At 42.2% G+C, this 24,069-nt stretch overlaps 1 long non-coding RNA gene across 2 annotated transcripts; it reads left to right on the top strand.

Annotated features, from left to right (window-relative positions):
* The first annotated feature begins 15,845 nt into the window (after positions 1 to 15,845).
* LOC107179459 lies at positions 15,846 to 17,238 on the top strand. Of its 2 annotated transcripts, none has more exons than XR_006216182.1 (4): positions 15,846 to 15,948; positions 16,154 to 16,247; positions 16,507 to 16,604; positions 16,803 to 17,238. It is a non-coding gene; the product is annotated as an uncharacterized LOC107179459 (long non-coding RNA). The 2 variants fall into 2 exon arrangements; XR_006216181.1 differs by having other exon boundaries at positions 16,382 to 16,604.
* The last annotated feature ends 6,831 nt before the right edge of the window (positions 17,239 to 24,069 follow it).

Genomic DNA, 24,069 nt, shown 5'->3' with positions numbered 1-24,069 from the left:
ACTTCGAACCGGCAACTCGGCAGGTCGCAGAATCAGTGTTGTTAAGGATTATTCGTTAATTAAGAGAAATATCCCAGGTGACAGACAGCCCAAGTCAAGAAAAGAAGCTCTGTGACAGCTTTTCGTTATTCTTACCCAATTTAGAGAGCTGAGGTTGCAGCAGCGTGACTGCTGGACGAGCGGGCGTTACTCTTGACGCACACACATCCACACGCGCGCACACACACACACATCCTCGCGCACTGCACACCTGACACTCCAGAATCCCTCTCCACGCCTCAGCCCGAGCCATCTTCACATCCACCCCACAGGTGGGCACGTGAGCACCCCCGTATTTCAAGATTAAAGTAACCAAGCGGCACAGTGGCACCTGACCTTGGTCTCCAAATTTGACTCCAAAAATCTCCATGAAGCCGCCATAGCGAACATGACGTTCTCTACAGGTGCCGGCGACAACCACACCAGTGACCGCGGCCGCCACCACCACCGTGCGGGGTCTGCCGTGTTCAGGGCATGGTACCACGCTCTTGACAACAGCAACGTCTCCAGCCATTAGTCCCAATCCTGTTGCTCAGATGAGGAAATGAGGCTCAGAGACGGGCTGGCTTCACCCAAGGTCACACAGCAAATAAATGACAGGAATGGGATTTGAGCAAGTAGGTTTCAGAGCCCAACTCACTCAGCACTAGACAATGAGATAACAGTGTGCCAAGGGAATTTAAGTGTTCTTTCTATTCAATTAATGTAATGAGTATGACCTAATCCAATATGTCATGTTTAACTTTGGATTTTCCTTTTATATAGGATTTAGTATCTGGATTCAGGGAATATTCAAATGCTAGCAGAAAAATGTATTAGCTATAGCTTGCTGTTGGAGTGCCCCCAAATTACGGGTGTAATAAGTTATCAAGCGCCTGGTATATGCACTCCCTGGTGGGCAGAAGAGGGGGATACGGAGTGAGGGATCTGAAGTATCTGAGCGAAGGTCAAGGTCGAAAGGCCGGGTTATAACCACTACTGTCACTTAACCCTTTCCTGACTTGGCACGAATAGTACTTCTTGAAGGCGTGCTGGCAACCTGCGTTTCTGTTTTAAAGCAGGGAACAGTGTACTACAAACTGCAAACATTTTTTTTTTTCCCTCCAAAATGGGTAGAAGACGATGACATTTAAGATAATCCACAATCTGGGCCCCAGCTCTCTCTCCAAGCTCATCACAGATTTTTCCACGGGGGATCCTCTGCTCGGTTCCTGCTGCTCACCCACGATCTCCAAAAGGCATAACGCAGATCTCGGCATCTATATCACAGGTTGCAAACTGGTGGCCCAACTGCCAAACCCAGCCTACATACGTGTTTTGTTTTCTCTGTGTGTTTTGTGCGTTGCCTTTTTTTTTTTTTTTTAAATGAGCCAACATTTAAAAATCTCGAGATTTCACATAATTCATATTCTGGCATTTCTTAAAAACTCTTGCAGTCTGGTAACACCGTTTCACCCCCACGTGGCAAGAGCCAGTCTAGAGGTGTGATGTGGTGTTTTCTTTCAGAGGAAGCGTGCGTCCCTGGGTGCTCGGCTCCCATCACCCCGCATCTCCAGCTCCAAGGCTACGTCAACACCATTTATTATCCAACTTGCTCTGCTGTTTTTCTCATGGTAAGGAAACATTTCTCTGTGTCTCTTTCCAAAGTGGAAAAACGAAAAGACAAAGAGAACTACATATTTTAGGAAATACGAAAGAATATACATCTACCCAGGAGATACAACGCGGTATGTAACTAACCCGGCCGATTTCAGGTACCTATGTCACCTGCCTCCATTGTTGTCACCTGCTCACAAATTTGCCGGGTGTGCTGGGGTTGATTTCTGTTGCTCACGCGGTCTCCCTGTCTTGGAATCCTCTTACCTCCCCATGTCAACTGTTTGGGTTTGTTTGTTTGTTTGTTTTTCCAGCGATCGATAGTCTACACCCATATCTTCTGTCCTCACTGAAAGGCTGACCACTTTTTGTGGGAACTACCTATTTAACATGAATCGTAGGCAAGCTTAAAATAACAAAATAAACACTTTTAGAGTCTCCGTGGTCCTGGCGGATGACCTGAGTCCAGAGAACACAAGCCTTTGGTAGAAAGGAGCTATTCTGTAGTGAGGACATTTGACATTGACATGGAGTGCGGGAAGACTTCATTCCCACATCAATTATTTACCGATGGACTCCTCAGGGCCAGGCACTGTGCTAGAAGCCGGCAGTACTGAGAACAGGAGAGAAGGGGATCTGTCTTCACAGCGCTTTTGTGGGTAAGCTTGCGACAAACATTTGGCCAAGTTCTTCCACAGGGAAGGCGGCAAATGGCCAACCTTTGTTCTTCCCAGGTCCCTGGCTCTTCGTGCCCCACCTTGTCGGGCGTCTGTGGCCACGTCTGTGTGGAGAAGTAGAAGGCCTATGTTCTGGTTCACTTCGCTATCTGTCTTTTTAAACATTTGCGAGCCCCGGGGCACTTCTGTTGTCCGTCAGTAGCTACCGCCTCGTGTCCTTTCCAACATCCATAGAGTTTCAAGGCTCTGCTAATGTCTGTAGGCTGCAGGAAAGCTGCATGCTGGAAGCCTTAGATTCTCTACTCTCTGCAGTTCTCTGGCATTTCAAAGATCCATGGGCTATTAGAGTACAATCTGACCAAAGCAGTAATTCCTCCAAAACCTTTTTCAGCTTTCTTAATAACCTTAATGACTGTCGGTTATCTTTTAGGTCATGCCTCAACTAGAAGCGAAAACTTCCTGGGGGTCTGAGATCACGTCTGATTTCTTCTCACCTTCTCCAGGACAGTCCCTTGGACACAGAACACTGACAAAACACTTGGGGTTTGATTTAAACATACTGGGGGAGGAAAAATGCCCGTGGAAGTGAGGCACCCATTAAAAATAAAGATAGGATTTCAAATCAGGGCAGAGCTTTTACCACATTGAGACAGCCCCGTAACTTTTATTGGTTCAACGGCAGTCACTCACTATTAATTTCTAATGTATTAAATGTAAAACGGGAAAGATTGCAAGTTTTGACTGGTAAGTAGTACATTTCTTCCCCTGAATAATTCTCAAAAGCTTTCCTGAAACTAAGGCACTTTTCCTATTTTGGCTTTACATTCTGAATACCCTTCCCCACAATGAATATGCTTACATGAAAAGGAGCAGAAAAATCGTGGACTGTATATAGGTCTATCTTTTCCAACCGAAGCCCGATTTACCCCACCCCTCATCACACCTTCCTTGTACTCCAAAGAGTTTTTTTTTTTTTAATGTTTATTTATTTTTGAGAGAGAGAGAGAGAGAGAGAGAGCGCGCGGAAAAGGGGCAGAGAGAGAGAGAGAGAGAGAGAGAGGAATACACAGAATCTGAAGCAGGCTCCAGCCTCTGAGCTGTCAGCACAGAGCCCAACGTGGGGCTCGAACTCACAAACTGAGATCATGACCTGAGCCGAAGTGGGCCACTTTAACTGACTGAGCCACCCAGGTGCCCCGCCACCCCCACCAAAGAATTTTCATCAGGCAACAGATATCCTCTAGAATCGCAAATGAAAGGAAAACAAAAATTGTGTTCATACGCAACATCTTTGACAATCTGCTAAAAGTAGCAAGTATTGAACTCAATTTTCTATGCTTTTCTAACCACAGAAAGTTCCTTTACTTATTCCTGGAGATAGCCAATCCCATTGCCCACAGAGATGGAAAAATTCCAATAGTGTAAGAGAGAAATATTATAAATAATGAAGGCAGGTTATCCTTAAAAGTTGACACATTTAACATGTCTTAACACTTCCTTATATATAGCTAGTTTCCAATTTTGTTCTATAAATAATATTCATGCAAGTAAATACGTTGAATTTTCTCCAGAAAGCACTCTCTCTAATTTCTGCAGGGTTATATCACTGTACATTTGTTAAGTGCCCATATGACATCAATCATTCTCCAACTGGGCACATGCAAACAAATGTAAGAGATTAATACATCTCTCTCTACAATGTCATATTTTAATGGGTTTTTGAGAAGTGAAAAAAAAAAAAACTATCATACTTGGTTTAGTTTAAATTATGACCTTCACTGTCGAAACATGGCCTGCAGAAGTGTGGAAACCACTCGACTCAGTGGTACTGAACCCCATAAAAATGTACTTGTTGTAGAGAAATTATTAAATTTTTAGTAATTTTTATTGCTTGCCATCACTGAAGCCAAAGTTGTTGTGTTTTCATTTTTGCAATTCTCCCTCACAATGCTTGACATAATGATTTGAACACTAATAGAAACACCCAGGGACCTGTGATTGCCTGTCCTGCTGCCGTTTCATCTTCCTTTACAAGCATATAAAGGAAGTGAGGTGCACAAAACACATGTATTTGTAGTTACATTTGCAAAAAAAAAAAAAAAAAAAAAATCCTCCAACAGCTGTGGACACAGCCAAGATTAGTATCTGGTAGTGGCTTGGAATAATGACGAAGGAGATTGCCAGGGTTCAGCTACAAAGCTGATGAAAGATGGGATGAAAACCCTGCTCTTCAAAATCCTTAATCTGTATTACTTTTACACGTGAAATTAAAACACACATATTTTAAGAATTTAAAATAGGCAACATGATGAACTAATGGTTTTCAATCATGCAGTGTAACAAGCCCTGTGTTTTCGTAGTAATAATCAATTGGAAATATGGACTGATGTCTACATAAAATATTTTAAGGTCTTAATTAAATTCTTCTAAAACATCTTATAAGGTACTTGAAACTTAGCTACATCCAGTAGTTTCCAGGTAGTACTGTTCATTTTTTAATCTCATGTTTATACCAATTATAAAAGCCTAGAATCTTTGATGAAGGTTTACACAATCAATTGTTATATTAAAGTGATCATTAAAAAAGCAGTATTTTAAAATAGCTTTTCATAAATATGTTCAATATAATGATTAAGAATAAAACCAATCTTTTCGACTCATGTATCTTCCACAACAGATATATCTATTTATGCATGTATAAAAGTTTAAGGGGATGATAACTCAGAACTGTCATCTTCTGAAATGTATACACTATGATTCAATGAATAAGCATACAAAAACTAGAATGATTTAAATTGTAAAAAAAAATGCACCTACTTCCAGACTTTGCAATTTTTATAATAAACTTTGCTGCTCTTTTTAAACTTTTAAAAGCTAATGTGCTCAGAAATAAGAATTCATTTATTAAGGAAATTAATTGCCTATCATAAATTATGCTTTTTAATGAAGCATCACTGTGTTTTATAGTTAAAATGTCTCAATTAACCAATATTTGATATTTGATGTTTTAATAGGATGACTTGACCATTCAATTTTTAATATATTTCTTTTACTAAAAAAAAAAAAACTCCCTAGAACATGACACATTTTTATCATACTCTTAATGCTTTGCAAGAAATTATTCATTCTAAATGGGAATATAATAACATAACAGAATATCCATTCTTTTTTTAAGAATCTATGATAAAACCATGCTACAATATGCTCACTTTTTGCATACACGTTCACAGAAAATTAACTAATAATATGTGAAGGCCTCATTTTTATATGTTATTATTTCTGTCTCAAGTTGCTTTGAATATTACTAACATGGGAAAAGCTTACAAGGAACTTCAATCAGGCCACAGACCCTGCAGACTTTTCTGTGTAGACAAACCACTTAAATGACTGAGTACCCCACGATAATCAATTCACTTGTCATCTGGCATAAATGTAAAAGCGTCCTTCCAAACTTTTCAGGCTTCCTTGTTTTGTATCAAATTATTAACCTCTGGATTTTAGGAGTTGGATCTTTTCATGCCCAAAATTTATATTGAGACTAAAATTCTACATAAATATTCGATATAGGAAAGGAAGCAATGAACTTTTTCAAGGAAATGAAATGATGGCCAAGCCAGTCCAATGCTCCTTGATAAAACTATTGTGTAACAGATTCTGGGATCACAGATTTAGGGGAGAATGCATAATCCTTCATCAAAGAGTGGCAGCTTAGCCACAAAGCTTCCTATTCCTGATGGGATATTCTTTTAAAAGTAATAACGAGGACTTAAAAACTATGTAACACTCTTCTACCAAAATTAGCCATTTATACCAACGCTTCTTAATCCTAAAGGAACCAGAACCTCACCCAGAAAGCCTTAAGATGCTTTCCTTTGGGGGAAAAAAAATACATAATGTGTACTAATAATTTACATCTATTCCTAAATCAAATGCTACTGTTCCAGACTTAAATTAAGTGATAATACTGGAAGGTACATTAAAAAAGAAAGAAAGAAAGAAAAAGAAAAGGTAAAAACAAAATAACAAAAAAAAATTAGAGTCCCTAGAAGGCTTACATTAATAACAATTTCCAAGACTGAGAACTCCCAATACTTTGCTTTCTTGAACATTTAAGATTTTTAACGTGCATTATAGCCTTTTCAAAGCTCAAGTGGTAATTATACAACCAATTCATATACCTTATGTCACATTTAAATGAAATACGTGATACATTAATGATTTGTGTTAAGTAATTCAGAATTACCCTGTGCTGATGGCTTAATATGAAACTCGCCAAACTTGATATGTTAAAATTCCTATCTGAAGTACAATACAGTTTTAAAAGCTACTTTCATCAGATGACGTGAGCCGAATCAACTGATGGCATCTCTTAAAACAAGCACTAGGTCGTCTCCTTCAGATCTCTCCTTTGTCAAAATCTCAGAACACACCTGCACAGTGGAGATGAAGGATGTTATTGGAAAGAGCAGATTTTATACAAAACTTGAGGTAGAGATTAGACTTCTGCCATGGCTATGAGGGCTGACCCAACTTGCTAAACACAGTACTTCAATGAAATGCAAGATAATACGATTTTATTGAGAATACTTTAAACCAGAAAACGAATAAATGATGCATCTTAAAATACAGCTATCATTTTACAAATGCATTCATGCTGTGTGAGTTAAGCAAAACAGTATTAGTATCTCATTCATCTTACAGTTTTGTAATAAATAAAATTTGGGTTATCTGTGTGGATAATGCATACATATATATTAATAACTAGTCTCCCAGTATCTGGAGTATATAAAATGGGATAGTTATTACAGCATTTTATGGTTTCTAAGAGCACCAGACCTAATCATCGTAATTCCTATTAGGTTCTTTAAAAACTTATATTGGAGTCGGTTTATGTTTTGATTACTAATCTATTTAGATTTCTTAATTATGGATGATAGAGCATAATATCCATTTAAACAAAGAACGTGAAGTTCTGATTAGTGGAACCACGTAAAAAAAAAAAAGCCGTAAGTGTAAATAATTTAAATTATTGACGTCTAATTATTTACATTATCGGTAAACCAATATTTGAATTTGAAAATATAAAATACAGACTTCTGTGGAACACTGCATTTTTAACTACAATGTATTGTGCTTCAAATCCTGTATGAGTCATCTAAAAAATAAGCTTAATTTTTAAATTCTATCCTTTGCAATGATTTATTTTCCTTTAAAGGTGAAACACTGTACATATACTATACAACCTAACACCATACAAATGAAAACATAATATTAAAAATCCTATCACAATCAAAACACAAGAGAGAAAACATTTAAAAAGTTTTCTTTTCTGCCACACATATAATTTTAAAATCAGTAACAAAGAAAAAAATCCTATTGGCAAATCAACTTAACAACTGAGGGCTGTTTATTGTTTATAAAATTTTTTGAAATACCACGTTCTCATTCAGAGACTGTATACTCTAGGGCAAAAGTAACCAGTAAGGGAGAATTTTGTTTCATTTAATTTTTCAATCACAGGAAACGTAGAATAGGCTGTTTCTATTTGGCAAGAAAAAGTTATAAGGGAGCATCAAAATTACTCTGAAAGTGAGGATTTAATTCTGGTTTGACAGGCACACATTACCTACAAGGAAGAGCTTTAACTTTTGTTTAAATTGAAATTTACTTTTAAGTGGTTGAATATGCTCACGGCCTCATTAAAAAAAAGAGTGGTGGAAAATTAAGATCGAAATATCAACTTAGAAATATATTACAGACAGAAAACGTCTGTTCTGTTTTAATTCGAGTGATAATACCCTAGCAAAAGTTGCCTTCAACCTTCACCCCTTTCTGAACCCAAATTCACCGACAGCTTTGTAAAGTAACAAACATCTTTTTTTTTTTTTTGCTGGAAGGTATGATTATTTTCAGGAACTTTCTAATTCTCTAGAAATGTTTCTTAAAGAGAACATGAAGAAGATTAATATTTCAGTTAATTTGATTGTGTCAGGTTATTCTCCAACTATTATTGATGCTATCATAAAATTCAACAATAGTTCTGTAAGAAGAATGCCTTATTTTTGTGACAATCCTGAGACAAAATATGGTTATTACTAACGCTCTTATTCCTGTTTTATATTATAGTGAATCACTCTTCTATATTTATTTAAATTCCTAGATTAGTTATTATTTGCAGCATTTTTGCCTACAGTTATTATTCTCATCTTATCATGACATAAAGTTTAAGTGAGAAAGTTTACATTTTAAATAGTCATTTCATTTTTGCTTATAGGTATAGAAAAACGTAAAACACTGTTCAAGATGTTTTTTTCTTGTTCTTCAGAGGAAAAAAAAAGTCGGATTTGTTCTTCAAAAACTATAGGTCTGACAGCTTTCTTTAGCTGGAAGTTATTACAAATTCTGAAAGAAATAAAATTTACAGCTGTCTTCTGGCTTTCATAATTATTTTAAATGACAAGCCCTGTGCCAGCTTTTTTTTTTTAAGAGCTATTTAAAAAGGACCAGTCCCTTGCCAAGTTTTCCCACCTACATGTTGACAAATTTCAAAATCTCTGATAAAGGTATTAGCACAGATGTCACATTTTAAAGGAGCCCTTGGTAGACAGAATAAACAAGTATCCTTTTCAATAGGATAACTTTTATATTACCCAAATATACATATCCCAATATTACCGTATGTGTAAGTGCTTCATGCAAACCCACAAAAATACTTTATGCATTTCTCATAAATTAATTTCAGTCCTGTCTTATCACTCTCTGCATAACATACCTTCCAAGGTGCAGTCCAAGCATATTAGCTGCCCTAAGGAACCACTGTAGCACAGAAGCCAAATGCTGGACACAACAGGGATGCTAGAACTTCCTGGGGGAAGAAAGACCTCTCTTTGGAAACGCCCCTGTTAGCCTGTTAGCAGAAAGACTCCTCACTTCCTCGCAATGATAGTGACTCCACAATTCTAATCGTGCACTATTCGTTGAGCTTAACTGAACTCAAGATGAAAGAATCCACTCTCATAAAAGAATATCTTTTTTTTTGTTTTTCTGGATAAAGCAGGGACCACAAATTCACGTCACCCTACTATTCAGACTGAAGGCAGATGGTCACTACTGAGCTGTTATTTCTTTCTAAATTGTGGCAATCCGAAGAGGAATTATCACAAGATTCTAAGTGTAACTAATAATCGAAGAGATGACAGAATGACTAAAATATATTAATTATGAGCTTCATCTTCGGAGAGAAGTGACCTTGTAAAGTACCTCCTAAATGACCATTTTAAGTAATCAGAGTGTTTGTTTTTAAGTCTCTATATAAATTTGAGAATTATAAAATTGTAATTTGGTGTTCAGTCCCATAGAAACAAATAGAGTGGTTAATAGATTTTCTTTCCTCTGACAATATGAAGAACCATATACAATATTTGGAATTTCTTCGGTTAATTTTTAAACAATAGTGATGTTCACATTCTTGGATCTAAAATGCAAATACTGAAAAGTGAAGTTAATTTTCCCTTGTACTTACCCCATCAACTTGCAATGACCAAATCTGCCCTTTATAGATCGTTTTTTCTGTCAAACACACTGCTACACACAGAAAATGCTCAAAGGACGGTCACTCTTTATAAAAGATATCCATATTCTCTCCTCTTCCTCTTCTTCACTTCTCCCGCCCCCCTCGTTCTCTCCGTATCTCCTTTTGGTTTTAAGGCAGAGACCCACTACACCCAGTTATAAAATAGCTGCTTATTATTAAGTAATATGACCCCGCCCCAGGGCAAACCAAGTCACATCATCCCCACTCCTCCCCAGCTTCTGGAATTGAAGTAAAAAGTATTCTCCAATTCTGGAAAATACTTGATCAACAAACAGCATCCCACAATTACTTTCACATAATTGAACATGAAACTACAGGTGTGAATGTATGCACTTGTTTTTCCCAAGACACTTCATTTTCAAAAGGGACAATCTCTTTTCTGTATGTTCCAGGGTAAGCCAGAGATGACGACAGATGTGGGGGAAATGATTTTTAAAACTGCCATATCTCTGTAAGGGATCATCAACTCCTTACGTTACAGGAAAGAATATAACCGTAGTTTGGTAATGTGATACACTACACTCCACGTACGCTCCTGAAACATTCAAGCCATCTATTACCTCCTTCAAGTCTTGGAACTCAGTTAAGACTGCCACCTATCACAAACTTGTTTACAAAGTCAGTGCTACCCCAGTGCTAGCTTTTTTCTAAGACTGCTAGAGTAGCAACAGGCCAGTAAAGTCTCCTTTTTATTATCACTTCATCATCATCATCACCATGATTATATGATACGGTTTCAATCATACACTCATATGACTTGTGAGTACATTCTGTGATATTGACATTAATTTGCTCGGCGACTCATTCAAAGTAGAAAGAAGAAGGTTTCAGTAGATGACCCTCTTTTACAGGAATTCTACACAGCTGTTCTAACAAACTACGGTTACCTGAGTTATTTAATCAAAACCATAAAAAGAAATCACCATTGTTTCCAATGAAGGATTCCTTGTATAGTTTTGGCGTTTGAAACATCTATACATCTTAGAGCATGTTTCTGCATTTCGAAGGTTTATATTCCAATGGGTGGCTAAAATGATGCTTTGAAAATGGCATTTTAAATACATTGTTTTAGCATTTGAAACTCTTTTATGTGAATGTTTTTAACTGGAAAGACACTAATTGAATGTAAATAATCTATCATTACAGTGAAAAAAATTAAAATATAATAAACATATTTCCCACCAAGTCTTTTTTTTTTCCTGAAGGCAGAAAGCAATGCCACTGTGGGAACGTTATATTCCCTATAAAGCAGTCATGATGTCTTTATTTAAAAATCCTATAGACTATGGCTATATTAGAATACTCATCTATATTAATCTTACATTCTATGCTTTTAATATTTTATTTTATTGAGAATGCAAGCGTATATCGCAGTAAACAATGTAATATGGACCAAAGTCCAAGAGAATCTTAACGTGGCCTTTCAAAAGAGAAGAAAAAGCTGATGAGGTTAAGACCAGACGCAAGTAAGATACAAATGAAAATATTACAGTAGGGACCATAATATCCACCGAGTTTCCAGGTTTCCAAAGAGGATAAAGAACTACCTCCACATGCATTACCTTTCGTGTCAGGGTAATACCCACCACCTTATGAAATAATGTTACAAACACACGTGCAAGATGTACATCTAGAATTCTAAGAATTCCTCGAAAAACTCAACTAGAACACTGATACAAACCAAAAAGGAAATAACCTCGTTGTAAAATGTTTACCATTTGTAATTCCTAAAGACCACAAAGCCCTTTGATGAACAAGAAAATACACCTGAGGCATATTGTAGCTAGGGGGAAAAAGGCTATCTTAGTCAAATACGTAATAATGAATTGTTTCCTCATGCTTTATATAATTCTTAGAGAAAGTTCAAGTTCTGTCCCCAAAAGGATGTTTTAATTATAGGAAGCAATATTTTAAAACTCATACAAGCCATCACACTTATTTGGAAACAAATGACTTTTCAAGATGTAGAAGTATTACTATCAATCACCAACAAGTTAATTCTACATAATAAGGCAGGTTTGGATGCAAACTGACCCACCATGGAATGCTGTATCTGAAATTGATTACAACAGCACTCAAAATGAATGCAGCCCTCTAAACCACTTCTTTGCTCAGAAACATTAATCTCAATTAGAAGGAGAGCTTCATAATGGTAATGCTTGGTATAAAAAAGTATGAAATAAATCAGTTTTTATAAGACACAATAATTAATCAGTTTTGAAACTTATAACTTTTTTTTTTAGCACAAAATGTCCATCAGGATTCTTAAAACAGCTGCTATGTCTAAAATAAGGGTTTTGAATGTGGTCTGAAAGCAGCTTACATGACATAATTTTAAAGACTTAGTTATTAAAACTTTTAAGTGGCATTCCATTATTATGCTCTCTTTTCAGTACACTTCTTAATTTTGAATGGGTGTTAAACTCTTCTCCAGACTACCATTCCACTTTATAACACAAATATGAACACTGGCTTTAGCTGAAAATTCAAAGGGATGTCTAATTGGGTGTGGATCAAACTTTGATAGCAAATTACTGTATCCTTTGCTGATATTTTCAATCGAAGTAAAGGAAGTGTGTTCTGAAAGTCAAAATAGACATTTGACTATCAAATAAAACACTGCATAGATAAGCATTGTGTCACTGAACGTGCCTAACAGGTTTCTACAGCACATCTTAAGGAAAAGGGCAGACAATTCATTAAAACTGCTGAAAACACTGATTCATGCAAGTAAAATACCTTGATGACATTCCTCAGCCGCCCAGAAAAAAAAAAAAAAAAAAATTTAAAGGGATAAATAAAGCTTAATAGAAAGAAGGTAACGTATTTACCACAAGGATCAATACTGATAAACAAATAAAGCTGTCTTTACGGTGCTTTTATATTAAACTAGGGCTATCTTCAGGACTTACTTCCCAGTACGATTGTAGGCAGGGCAGACTTGAGCATTTCCAAACATGCTTTCACAGCTGTTCCAAAAACATCGTTCTTTGTACATCACGCTCAAAGTTGATCAAGTATTTCTGATAGGTCATCCTACTCCCAACGATAGCCATACGCTTTTGCCTGGTTTCTTAGTTGCTTGACTCTTTACAAAGAAAATAATTTTAACTCTTGGCTTTCAGAAGCAAAGCTAAGAACGAGTAGCCTGAACTTGCTAACTGGATTATTATTGTTCAGCTAGGTTTTCTTTCCGAATAAATTTAAAACTTTTCGCTCTATTTAGGTGCTTTCTTCTATTCACAGATAAGCATCCTTATCTTCTTTGTCTTCCCCCTAATAAAGCAGGTTCTCTTTTCTATCCAAAAGACTCATGACACGCCTACAAGATCATAGTAAGAAAAGCCTCTATAATTTACCTAAAACATTTCTTCCTAGAAAATAAACCCAGCCGAGCAAAGTGGTTCAAGGTGGGGGGGGGGGGGGACAGTCAGAATTCTACTATAATTTTATCTGCTTTATTTTACCTAATTAAGAAATCTTCATTAGGGTTGATATTCCCTGTCTATGAGTTGCTGACATTGATGCTATTGGCACAGGATACTAATAAATTCTTCAAATATATGAACCCTGGGATTGTGATTAGTATATATAAATACATTTCATAAAAATTGGGTAGTATATGTAAAAATATACCTGTCTTACTTAAAGGAATTACTTTCCCTCATAATAGATATTCTTTTTTAAACTGTCTACAAGAAAATATATGTACCACTAGCAAAAAACAGTACCTTTGAGTAAAGAGGAATAGTTAAATGCAAATAAGAAGAAAGGCAAATTGTTCGGGAAAATGCAACACGAAGAGAGGGACAGTAGAATCCTAAAATACAAAATAACTAAACTCATTATAAACTCCTATCTTTGAAGAATTTAGGAGTAATTTGTGAATGCCATGACATTTTAAAGTGAGATTAGCAAGTCTTATTACTGAACTAACCTCTCACTCTTAGAGCAAGAATTAAATATTTGCTCTGCATTTAGAATCACAAATCGAAAGTTTCACGGCTCTTGCAAGAATTTCCTATGTTAAGAAACAAACGCTAGAAGCTTTAGATAATTCAGAACGTACTCAGGAGTACACAAAGTAAGGTGGTGGGTGTATTTGTAAATTTTTTGTTTCAACTGAAATATTAAAATCTAGAATGAATTCTAATTATGCAGTTGCTCTTAATTCCGAACTCTGTTCCTGATATACTAGACAGACCACAGATACCTTTCCAGGTAGGCAACTGGGTGGAGAAGGGTACTCAGCGTATTTTAACCAAATTCACTGAAGGAATCAAAGCCCAAGTTGTGTTCTGTTGCAATACTACCTTTTGGGGGTACTCCTCCAAGCTTTCCAAAGATGCCAGTCCTACCTTGTTTTTTTGTTTTCCTTTTGACAACAGAAAGGAAAGGTAATGCGTGAACATATTTCTATTTCTACTGAGAAGACCACCCAGTGGATTCTGCCAGAGCCTACAAATGTGTGACAAATACATTGTCAGAAGATAAGAAGTAAGAGCACGATGAAGGGACAGTGCTGCTCTCCGGAATCCCAGCTGTCTGGGGCCCTGGAAAAAGTGCCTGGACAGCTCTCACCCTTTCACCTCCACTGCACTTACCCAAAAGTACCCGGAAACTTTTCTCTAGCTTTAAATTATAAGGACTACAGAAAACAAATGTACCTGCTGTATGATGAGGTAGAATTACCTGTGACCCTTTCTCCTCGATAAGCATTAGTAGCAGGTTACCGTCACAACTATTTTAAAGGTGAGGCAGTAAGAATGGAATCCAAAATGCATTAATAAGGTGTTCGGCAGAGATCAGACACAACCCACCTCAATCTAAAATATCTGACGCTCCTTCTAACTGGTTGCAAAACACGATACAGCCTGCGATCGAGTTGCACATCCGTAAGCCTGCAATTTTTTAAATGCCCAGTTCAGGCTATTTGTTTGTTTCCAGCCCCATCCAGAGTTTCCGGATGAAGTTTCAGTCGACAGCTAGCACTCCCCACGCCACCCCAGCCCCTCGTTTCCGTCCTTCTTTCCTTCCCAACTTGGCTCCCCGGTAGTTGGAGAAGCCTCGTTTCCACTTCCCCGGAAACTGGTGACATTTCAGGGCTTCCCGCTCGCTGGAGGCCCCCCCAAGGATCTTCTCAGATACCTTCTCGGAGGACGCGCCACAGAACTGGGGATCACCCCGACCAGAGCAAGACTCCCTGCCCCCACGGAGCGCCCAGCCTCGGGGCTGCCTTTCTCGGGGAGCCCGCGAGCCCGGGGCTCCCCGGACCCGGAGCGCCGTGCCCAGCTCCTCCGGCGACACGCACCGGCGAAGTTCCCACCTGAGCAGGCAGCCGGAGGTGTCAGACGCCAGGGAGGGGCGGGGACGGGGAGCCCGGGCGCGGGGAGGCCAGACCCGGGGGCGACCGCGCGCGGAGGAGATGCTCCCGGGCCACCCGGGCTGGCCAACCTGCTGCCGCCTCCCAGAGCCGCGCGGGGAAACGCGCCGCGCTCCGCGCCGGCTGCCGCCCGCCCGCCCGCCCTCCCGCTCCCGGCGCCGCGGCCCGGGCACTAGGACCCCAGAAAGGAAGGAGGGCGCGCCGGCGGCGGCGCCGCACTTACCGCGCTCGGCTCGCCCGCGCCGCCGGCTCGCTACCCGGCCGCAGCCGCCGCGTCCACCCGAGCAGCGCGCACACACAGCACTTGGCCAAATTCAAAGGAGCCGGGCGCGGGGGAGGGGGCCCCGCCGAGGGAGCGGAGCGTGGGAGCTGGGGGAGGGGGGCCGGGAGGGGGAGAGGACAGCAAGTGTTACAACTTCCTTCCCTGCCCACCGCCCGGCCGCGGCGGGCGAGGGACGCGGCGAGGGGAGGGCAGCGCGCGCCGGAGCGCCAATGAGTTCACTTTCTTTTCCTCCCCCGCGCTCTCCCCCTCTCCCTTCCCGCCGGCCCCCTGGAAGCCTCCGGCTCGGCCGGAGAGGCCGGGCTGGAGTTTTCGGTTTTCGGCGGGGGGAGCCGGAGGACGGCTGGCGGCGAGGGAGGAGGAAGAGGGAGCGGGAAAGGTGAGGAGGCGAGCGGGGCGCGGTGCCAGGGAGCGGCATCCAGGACCTTAATTGTGCGACGGGGGGACGCGCCGGGCCGAGTGTGCCCGAGACCAGGCGCGTACACGTGTCCGTGTGTGTGTGTGTGTGTGTGTGTATGTGTGTGTGCGCGCGCGGGTGTGTGTGCCAGAGGAGGCGAGCCTACCATGCGCTTCCCCCGGTGCAGATCGCGGGAGAGCCCAATCACGGGGCGAGCTGGACCGGGCTGTGATCATTTATAATCCTGGACTCCTCCGCTCCGCCACTTGTCAAGATGACAGGTACTTTATTTCTTCTTCTTCTTAATTCAAAAAAAAAAAAAAAAAAGAGATTCCCCGTTTACTGCCTTTTTCTGTCAAATGGGATTTGCCGGACTGAACCACGTTCGCCGCCCCTCCCTTCTCCCCTCCTCCAGGCCGCGTCGGGTACGGGAAAGCTCCGAGGCTCCCATGCTGTGACCAATCAGTGCCTCTACTACTCTTGCCGTGATTTAGGGGTCATCCATGAATAACACTTCACGCTGATGAATGGCTCTTGCAGGCTTTCGGCTCTGATGAGGGGTCTGCCCGCCGCTGATTGCAAACAGTAATGAACTCCCAGCGCCATTTGAAATTCACACGCACCTACAAAGTGCGGGGGTACGTGCGTGCGGGGGTGGGGGGGCGGACGGGTCTGTCCTTTTCTTCTCCCGGCCACGCGCGCGCGCGCGCGCGCGGGGAGCGGGGTCGGGGAGGGGGGAAGGGGCGGGTAATTGCTTTGGACCGAAGTGGAAACACTTCTGTGTGTAATCAAACCTCTAACCTTCTTAGAAAACTACTTTTCTTGATCTTTCATAGGGTGGGCATTTCAGGTCAGCTGAGTCACCCGAGGAGGTAGGAGTGCAAGACACTGCCGGGAAGATGGATTCCGAGGCAGAAGGGTGTAATTAAGGATTTCCACTCCCGGTAGGCGGCCCGTCCTTTACAAGAGGATCTGAAAATGACCTGCGCCTTCCCCTCCAGAGTGTCCTCTCGTCCCAGACTGAAAAGCGCAAATGACCTTCGCACGCGAGAAGGGGTTATACACGAGCCCCAACTCGGCACCGGCGGCGGAGAACAAGTGTCCGCCCTGTGGTTCAAGCACCAAGACCGCCCCAACAAGCGCGCGCTGGCCGGTGGGGACGGATTCTGGAGTCCTCCAAAGGCTCCACGCCCCGCATTCTCCGACGCCGCCCCCCTCCCCAGTTCTCCCCTGCTTCCACTCTGTGTGATGTGGGAGGAAAATAAAAGTTTACTGCTCTCCAGGAGACACTGTCACTTTGTACTCCCTTAAGTTCCCTGCAACACCCTCGCTCCCGGCTCCCCAGCCCCAGTCTCCCGGGCGTAAAGGAAGCCCACCGAGGCGGACCTAAGTTCCGGCTGTTCCGGAGTTTCGAAACACCCAATCCTCGACTTTCGAAGAGCTGCTTTCTGGCTCTCCGTCCTTCTGGAACCTGTTCCGCACCCGCCTGCAGCCGGGCTGGGGCGCGCGCGCTTGGGGAGGATGAGCGCGCCTGGCTCCTCTGGGGGCATCCTACCACTCCTCCAGGGTGTAGCTGAGAATTAGTGTCCCAGGCCTCAATGGGCCGCTGGCAAAGCTGACCCAGGAAGCCTGGCAGAGGAACCTAGTGAGCTCCGAGCCTTCTCATTCCATAATCCACTTTCAACTTCAGAGCAGAGGACTGCAACGACCTGCACCTAACCAGACTCGCGCTTGAAGGAAATAACACGCACATTTGTAACTACGTGCGGACCAAAAAACAGAGTAAGCACTCTGAAAACAAGAGTAATGCCCCCCCCCCCCGCCAGGAAAGCCTGAGGCTTCATGATAGAGTTTCTCCAAAGTTTTGGGTAGAACTGACAAGGAGAATCCCTGAACTTGAATTAGTGTGCCCAGTGCTTCTGAGTTCCCGAAGTTGCTAAATGACCAAACGCACCTAAAAGTAACGTAATGCGTGATCAGCACGGCCCCACTCCCGGGGCGCACAAGCACATCCACGCGGCAGGGTTCTAGAGTCAGCCTAGAGTGGATCAGTCTCTTGCCTGCCTTGTGTGTTTCACACTTGAAAAAAACAAAGCGGGGGGAGGGGGGTGGGGAGGGGAGGATGGGAATGAATGAGTATTACCCTCTCATTGTAGCCATTCTCCTTTTCTTAAGAAAACTTTAGAATTGTGAAGATCTGCCCCAGATAACTACTTAAAGTTTGCATCCCTGATGTAATAGTAAGGAGACTGGTAGGGTGTTTCATAAATCACATTTGTGGCCCAGTTCCCACAAAAACATTTCAAGTGTTCGAAACTTTCCAAAGTGTCCATGTAACCCTCCCCCTAGCTCTTTTGTACTTTACTATCCAGGAATACACACACACACACACACACACACACACACACACACACGGAAGTAAGACACCTCAGAAAGAGGCCAGAACAAAACCAAATTGCTGGTAGGAGGTGAGGTCGGGGAGCGGCGTGTTCCTTCTTTTCAGCTCTTTTCTCTTTTCAGCCCTTATTATAGCTAAAGCTGGTAATGAGCATAGGAAACAATAGAACTCATAAAATTTAGAAATGGTAATAAATCTTGAAGCTTGTCTCTAGCCCAGCTCCCTGTTACATGATATTCAAAGTTTTTCAGTATGTGACGCCGAGCATTCCCACTAATTGCCCACCATACAGACAAAATACTCTAGAATTCATTCGCACAGCCCCGTGCACTCTATGCTAAGCATCACTGGTGGACAAAACGCGCAGGCTTCCTCCGCGACCGTTGCGTGTGTGAGACGAAGCCCGAAATCCAGGCAGTTCATGTGTGTTAAGTTTGAGGCTTCGCGGGCTTTTTTGCCCCCCTCACTAACAAAGAAGTTCCATCATCGGAGGTCGTTAGGAAAAGCTGATGTTGCACACTGCCCAACTATACCGCTCGCTTTCTCCTCCAAATGCATCCTTGGAAAGCGGAGAGGCAGCTTGCTACGTGACCATCAGGCTTTTTGCCTCGCTGAGCTGCTGTCATGGGAGGGCGGGGGTGGTGGGTAGATCACGCAGTGCCCTGGGCTGCAATAAAAAAAACCCCGAGCGGGAGAAGAAATGCAAGACGTGGCTGTCTGTTTTGCAAGCCTCTGGGCGCTCACAGCAAACTCTGCCGGGCGCGGCTGGTGACTTTGCCGCCTTAACGCGGCCGGTCGCGTCCGGGATAATGGGGCCTGAGCCGTGGCATCGCCCTCCCGTGGGGTCCCCTTGTCACAAGGATACGCAGCTCACCAAAAGAAAAAAACAAAAAACAAAAAAAAAAAGGTTGCGGAGCTCCCTTTGCAGCCCCCACCCCCCACCCCTGGAAAAGCCTGCCTGCGGCCCTTGCATACCTTTCCACTATGCTGGCCAGGAAGAGAAAGGGCCGACCCCCTTTGGATCTGCTGCTCCACAACTCCCCACCTCAGTTGAGGGTCACCCACTTGAAGGCGGTACTTATCCATTTTATCAGCGTCACGTGGGCCTTCCCTGGAGCCTGATGTTTTGGGGGGCTGGGGGCCATCAGTTTTTTCCCTCCGGTTCCTAAGGGTCCAGCCTGGAGCTGCAGAGGCTGGGTGGCAGCTGTCCCCCGCCCTCCCGTGGGGCCACTTCCTCTTCTGACACGCGGGGCTTTCAGGCGTGCAGAGGGGGGGAGCACCGGGTCAGGCAGGTGTGACGTTCTCCGTTCTCCGCGGAGCCTCTTGGGCAACCGCTCACTTCATAGCCACTCTTTGCAATTACTACATTTGCTCCAGGGAACTGAGGCTAGATGGCCCGACCGTGGGCTCAAATCGGACTGGACTTCTCCCACCCGAGGGCTCAAGGCACTGATAAGGAAGGGAGGCAAGGGCTGAGGGAGCCATAGTTTAGACACTTAGACCTTCCTGCTGACCCTTTGAAAAGATCAGGAAAGCCAGTAATCTATATACTTCCAAAGGAGGTTGTGCCTCAGCTGAGAACAATACGTGATGAGCTTAAAACCCAGGCTGAAAGCTGGCTGTCAGGAGGAAAGCAGGAGTCCTGGGCACTGGGAGCAGGGTGGTTAAACAAATCACTTTGCACGACGAAAACAATGAATCTGGGACAATTTACAGCACTAGAACTTAAGTTGTACGCGAAAGTCTCTCAAGTGGCTCCAGAGTTATTATCAGGTGTTTGTTGTTTCTTCCCCTGCGAAAACAAGTAACTTATTTCCCTGGGCCGTTCCACTGAGGGAAACCATAAAACACACATTCTGATTTGATCACTGACCAAGTCACAAAATTAAACGACTGTTGGTGGTAGAAAATACACTTTCAGTACCTGAATTGGAGCCAGATAGGCCTCTCCCGATGTGCATGTACCCGGGAACTGGTGATGGGACAAACCGCCCTTTAAACGGGACCATCCTTTACCAGCACATTAGTGCGTGTCCCGCTGCATGAACGGGGCCCACGCGTGGCTCCCACCTTTGGTGACGAGGCAGTTGTGGAGTCCGACCCAACTGCTGACACGGCCTTGCTTCAGTCACATACAAAACCCCGTTCCTTGATGGATTCTGAACACAGAAGCATCTTTTCACACATGGCACCTGTAATCTTGGCTTAATCCCACATACGTGTCTAAAACGTGCCACAGCATTCCACACGGCGAGATAAAACCTTTATAATTAATCGTTGCCATGGAGTGCCCTTTAAAATCTGTCATGTCTTCTATGAGCAGCTTTTTAGTAAGCAGTATGTATGCTATATTTAAGATATCCAGTATATGCCAAATATAGTGTATTTAAGGTGGGTACTAGCTGCTGGGAAGGCTTAGAAATTCATGACACAGGACAATTTTGTTAATAATCTGATGTCGTTTAGGTATTTTGGGATCCACTCTATAAGTTAACTAGTAAACCTAGATTGGAAACCTAGGCATCAAGTGACCATATTCAATATCAAATCCAGTAAACATCTCATTTCCCAGAAGTGTTCCACTCTCTCCTTCCTTGGCCGACTCCTGAGTCTCGGATGTCCTGTACTCTCAGCCTCCGGGATCCCTACTTATGAAAGTACCTATAAGTGACACTTCCCTTCCTTGGAAGAGCCTCTACCATATTTTCTGCGTATAATAAACAATGGCACTGTTTTATTATATGGGCCTTTTCCAATACCCCTTTAAAACCACAGGGTGGGTGAGGGGCACCTGGGTGGCTCAGTCAGTTAAGCATCCGACTTCCGCTCAGGTCATGAGCTCATGGGTTCGTGGGTTTGAGTCCCACATTGGGCTCTGTGCTGACAGTTCAGAGCCTGGAGCCTGCTTTGGAGTCTGTGTCTCTCTCTCCCTGCCCCTCCCCCACTCACACTCTGTCTCTCTCTCTCTCTCTATCTCTCTCTCGCTCTGAAAAATAAATAAACATTAAAAATTAAAACCACAGGGTCCAGCATAAAGGGCTGCCATACAGAAGGTGCTTGATAAATCATCACTGAATGAATGAATGAGTGAATGTATGAATAACATATTTTCATCATCTTCATTCTGACTTTTTTAAAGGATATGCCATAAATAAAATTGTCTTCAAAAGTATACTTATTAAGTATGCTTTTCTACTTTTCTGCCCATCCATTTTTTAATGGCACATAGTTAAACAATTCTAGTTATGATATCAAGCCACATCAATTCACTTCTGATCTTGGTTGACTTTTTTCAGACACACAGTTTGAAGTAAAAGCAAAAATAATGGGGAAAAGCGAACGGATCTTATTTTGTTTTCCTCTTTTTCAGTAACATGTAGCAGTTCCTTGAAATTTGGAAAAGTTGGTAGTAAGCACCTATTAAATGCAGACACTCTATTTTCTGTTACGTGTGATGATGCCATGACACTCTTACTGTTCAAGAAATTTCCTTTGGACTTTTAATGGTAAGAAACGTGGAGCCCGAGATGACTGTTTTTCATTTCTTCAAGACAAGGGTTCAGCTGGTATTGGGGAAACAATCTCTGTTTGTTCCTGTCTGCTCAGGAGGACTGTTTCTAATTGATCTGGCATGGAATTTAGTGGGAGATGTGTATGTAGCAACCGAAGTGCAGAGTCCGTATGCTTTGTAAAGGGATAACCATATGGGCCTTATTTGAAACATTTGAGGATTTTCGACATTAACCTGGGTTAAATTGAGCTATAAATTCAACTCAAATGTATACCTCCTGACAAATTCATCATCACTTTGGATACATCCAATCCCTGCTCCCCTCAGATTAATAAAGATGATGACCGCTTATCACAAATGCGGAGGTTCGATGTGATAAAGTACCATAATGTCGTACTTTGCACTGTTTAAATGCAAATTGCCCATATTAGGCAGACATTCCTACTGTTATCACTTCCAGTAGAATGGAAATGCTTAAAAATGATCTCTGGGTGACGAAAAAGATATGCAGTCAAACCTATTTCCTCTTACGCTATTTTCAAGTACACTTCGCTATCATCATGAAGATTTAATTAAGCAAGCGCTGCTGTGCTAAAAAGCAAAGCGGCTGGAAGTTACCACTTACGGAAACATATTCAGGACTTCTACAAAATACTTTCTTTGCTATTCTTCATGTAGGCATCTGAGCAGTCACTGGAGGTTAAAAACACAACAGAATTCTAGAGCTTCCCTCTCCTATTTTTGAATACCAAATTTCGAGCTTACACTCTGCTACAGATAATAGTACTAAGTTCTGGATGTTGATGGTCCTTCCCTCGCAGCTTTAAATTGCCTTGAAAAAGATACAGTTTCTTTAATTAAAAAAGCTGCACAGAACTAATCCCTCTAGCTGAAAAAAGAAAAGTTTTAAGCAATCTCTTTCTGCTCTGAGAGAGAAAGGCAGACAATACCATAACAGATCAGAAACATAGGCTATAGCGTGCAGCCAGGAGCACAGCAGGGAACTGAATACTGCTCTGACTGTGTCATTTTTTAATCCCCCAACCCAGTTTTCCCCGTCTGACCTCATGCTGAGATGAAGTTATCACAGAAGACAGCTTTACTCTCACCAATGAATCCACCCCTGGATCTGTATTATCCTTAGCAGATCAAAACACCGCTTTCATCAAATAGCATTATCTGCATAAAACGCATGCAATTGCCCGATAATTTCACCCAAACTATGCTATTCATTTAAAGGACAAGAAGAGAAATGTAATTCATTCCTTTTGGGGGGTGGCAGAGGAGAGTGAGACCCGGGGAGCGGCAGGGGCTGGAGGAGCTCACTTACCCCCTTCACTCATGGGAACTTTTCTGTTTTTAACACAAAATCCCAAGAAGGGGTCCATTTAAAAGTCCCCGGCTCCTGCGCTTTAAGATTAATTGTTGGAGCGATCTGGCAGTTTGAGTGACAAAAGTGTAAGTTGGGTAGAAAACTGGCAGTGAGAAATGACAAAGCTTGCTGATGTCATTAGCAATGCTTCCCTGAACCCCAATAAAAACATCATATCCAGTAAAATTGGAGAAGCATAAGAATTAGCTGAACAATTGGAAGAAGTTTAACACAATGTTGTGTGTGTGTGTGGTGGGGCGGGGGGCGGGGGGGGGGCGGGGAGGGTTCTTTCTGGAAGATCTTTCTATGCATCATGCAAAGTCCGGATCCTTACATTGGGAAGACAAAGGAGTATTCTGCAGTTTTGAGTCGATATTTTGAAGAATAATATGTTGAGACTCTTAGGAGTAAAGACTAGCTTTTTTTTTTTGGTTTAGAAAATACTTAGCCTCCTTCAGATTCTCTTTCCTATTTTTACGTTTAAACAGTGTTCTCATTTGCATTGTAGACTGTATAAAAAGTCATAATGGGCTTCTCTTTAATGGATCCTCACTCTTTATTGAATGACATCAGTTGTTTTGCTCAAGGTGTCATGATTGGTTAGAGCAATCATACAAAACCATTTATGTCAAGTAAATGGAATTGCTAAGAAGTACGAAAACTCTGCCGTGGGTGTGGGTGACCTATTAGGTGCACGTTAATATCGTCGTAAGGTGCATTACTCACCATAATTTTAATGATTTAGCTTGAAAATGTAAATCATCTGCTCGGTCCTATCTGAATTTACTCTGTAAATTGACCCTGTAAGAAATCCAGCTTAAT

This window comes from Panthera tigris, chromosome B1, assembly GCF_018350195.1.
Source record: "Panthera tigris isolate Pti1 chromosome B1, P.tigris_Pti1_mat1.1, whole genome shotgun sequence".
Taxonomy (NCBI): Eukaryota; Metazoa; Chordata; class Mammalia; order Carnivora; family Felidae; genus Panthera; species Panthera tigris.
Note: the sequence above shows the minus strand (reverse complement) of the source record. Positions and strands in the feature narration are given on the sequence as shown.